We start from the raw sequence: 3,112 nt of genomic DNA, 5'->3' as shown, positions 1-3,112 counted from the left end.
GGGGCAGGCTGTGGTGGCGGGATGAGGGGTGTGTTTGTGGGGGGGGTTAGGGTAGGCTGTGGTGGCGGGATGAGGGGTGTGTGTGTGTGGGGGGTTAGGGGCAGGCTGTGGTGGCGGGTTGAGGGGTGTGTGTGTGGGGGGGTTAGGGGCAGGCTGTGGTGGCGGGTTGAGGGGTGTGGGGGGGGTTAGGGCAGGCTGTGGTGGCGGGATGAGGGTTGAGTGTGGGTGGGGGGGTTAGGGGCAGGCTGTGGTGGCGGGATGAGGGGTGTGTGTGGGGGGGGTTAGGGGCAGGCTGTGGTGGCGGGTTGAGGGGTGTGTGGGGGGGGGTTAGGGCAGGCTGTGGTGGCGGGATGAGGAGTGAGTGTGGATGGGGGGGTTAGGGGCAGGCTGTGGTGGTGGGATGAGGGGTGAGTGTGGGTGGGGGGGTTAGGGGCAGGCTGTGGTGGCGGGATGAGGGGTGAGTGTGGGTGGGGGGGTTAGGGGCAGGCTGTGGTGGCGGGATGAGGGGTGTGGGGGGGGGTTAGGGGCAGGCTGTGGTGGCGGGATGAGGAGTGTGTGTGGGGGGGGTTAGGGCAGGCTGTGGTGGCGGGATGAGGGTTGAGTGTGGATGGGGGGGTTAGGGGCAGGCTGTGGTGGGGGGATGAGGGGTGAGTGTGGGTGGGGGGGTTAGGGGTAGGCTGTGGTGGCGGGATGAGGGGTGTGTGGGGGGGGTTAGGGGCAGGCTGTGGTGGCGGGTTGAGGGGTGTGTGGGGGGGGGGTTAGGGCAGGCTGTGGTGGCGGGATGAGGGGTGAGTGTGGATGGGGGGGTTAGGGGCAGGCGGTGGTGGTGGGATGAGGGGTGAGTGTGGATGGGGGGGTTAGGGGCAGGCGGTGGTGGCGGGATGAGGGGTGTGTGTGTGGGGGTTAGGGGCAGGCTGTGGTGGCGGGTTGAGGGGTGTGTGTGGGGGGGGGGTAGGGCAGGCTGTGGTGGCGGGATGAGGAGTGTGTGTGGGGGGGGTTAGGGCAGGCTGTGGTGGCGGGATGAGGGTTGAGTGTGGATGGGGGGGTTAGGGGCAGGCTGTGGTGGGGGGATGAGGGGTGAGTGTGGGTGGGGGGGTTAGGGGTAGGCTGTGGTGGCGGGATGAGGGGTGTGTGGGGGGGGTTAGGGGCAGGCTGTGGTGGCGGGTTGAGGGGTGTGTGTGGGGGGGGGTTAGGGCAGGCTGTGGTGGCGGGATGAGGGGTGAGTGTGGATGGGGGGGTTAGGGGCAGGCGGTGGTGGTGGGATGAGGGGTGAGTGTGGATGGGGGGGTTAGGGGCAGGCGGTGGTGGCGGGATGAGGGGTGTGTGTGTGGGGGTTAGGGGCAGGCTGTGGTGGCGGGTTGAGGGGTGTGTGTGGGGGGGGGGTAGGGCAGGCTGTGGTGGCAGGATGTGGTGTGGGGGGGGGTAGGGGTTAGGGCAGGCTGTGGTGGCGGGATGAGGGGTGTGTGTGGGGGGGTTAGGGGCAGGCTATGGTGGCGGGTTGAGGGGTGTGTGTGTGGGGGGGGTTAGGGCAGGCTGTGGTGTGTGGGGGGGTAGGGGTTAGGGCAGGCTGTGGTGGCGGGATGAGGAGTGTGTGTGTGGGGGGGTTAGGGGCAGGCGGTGGTGGTGGGATGAGGGGTGAGTGTGGATGGGGGGGTTAGGGGCAGGCGGTGGTGGCGGGATGAGGGGTGTGTGTGTGGGGGTTAGGGGCAGGCTGTGGTGGCGGGATGAGGGGTGTGTGTGTGGGGGGGTAGGGGTTAGGGCAGGCTGTGGTGGCGGGATGAGGGGTGTGTGTGGGGGGGTTAGGGGCAGGCTATGGTGGCGGGTTGAGGGGTGTGTGTGTGGGGGGGGTTAGGGCAGGCTGTGGTGTGTGGGGGGGTAGGGGTTAGGGCAGGCTGTGGTGGCGGGATGAGGAGTGTGTGTGTGGGGGGGTTAGGGGCAGGCGGTGGTGGTGGGATGAGGGGTGAGTGTGGATGGGGGGGTTAGGGGCAGGCGGTGGTGGCGGGATGAGGGGTGTGTGTGTGGGGGTTAGGGGCAGGCTGTGGTGGCGGGATGAGGGGTGTGTGTGTGGGGGGGTAGGGGTTAGGGCAGGCTGTGGTGGCGGGATGAGGGGTGTGTGTGGGGGGGTTAGGGGCAGGCTATGGTGGCGGGTTGAGGGGTGTGTGTGGGGGGGGGTTAGGGCAGGCTGTGGTGGCAGGATGTGGTGTGGGGGGGGGTAGGGGTTAGGGCAGGCTGTGGTGGCGGGATGAGGAGTGTGTGTGTGGGGGGGTTAGGGGCAGGCTGTGGTGGCGGGTTGAGGGGTGTGTGTGTGCGGGGGGTTAGGGCAGGCTGTGGTGGCAGGCTGTGGTGTGGGGGGGGTAGGGGTTAGGGCTGGCTGTGGTGGCAAGGTGGGTTATGGGAGGGCCCAGCCTTCCCTGGGGCAGAGTTGGGGAGGCTCAGGCTGTGGTGCTGGGGCAGGCGGAGGGAGGGGTTCAGGCTCGTGTCTGGCTGGAGGTGCTCCCTGTCCTCCGAGCCCCCGATCCCCCTCCCGCCCTCCGAGCCCCCAATCCCAGCCCCCCCCGCTCCCGGCGGGTTTCGGGGGGGGCAGTGTTCTGTGGGCCGCTCCCGCCCCGTGTTTACAGCCCAGCCGCGCGCTCCGCGCCGCCGCCGCGCGAATTGAGGGGCATGAAGGCGGCGGCGGCAGCAGTTGGGCTGGCGCGTGCTTCATTGAGGCGTTTCCTAGGTGACGGGAGCAGCGTCGCGCGCAGGCGCAGAGCCTCTGGGCGTGCGGCTGCTTATGTGCGCAGCGCGCGCTCTGCCTTGGCCCCTATGTGCTACGATGGAAAACACGGTTAATAGTAACGGGCGTGCGCCTGAAACCCCGCCCCCCCTGCCCTGCAGCAGTCCCAGAGACAGACTTGCCCGGCCGGGTTCGGAGGGGGCGGGGCACAGCCTGACTCCTCGCCCCCCCGCGTGTGTCTCGCAAATTCCAGTCCGGGCAGGCAACGGTGGGCTCGGTACTTCCGGGGGGGGGGCGGGCTAAGTGACTCCCCCCTCCCCCGCCTGCCGTGTGAGGCCGCAGAGCGGCCGCCCCCTAGGAGCGCATGCGCGGTACAGGGCAGCGGCTGCGCCTGAC

This window comes from Emys orbicularis, chromosome 11, assembly GCF_028017835.1.
Source record: "Emys orbicularis isolate rEmyOrb1 chromosome 11, rEmyOrb1.hap1, whole genome shotgun sequence".
Classification (NCBI taxonomy): domain Eukaryota; kingdom Metazoa; phylum Chordata; order Testudines; family Emydidae; genus Emys; species Emys orbicularis.
The sequence above is the reverse complement of the archived record's forward strand: the minus strand, read 5'-3'. Positions refer to the sequence as shown.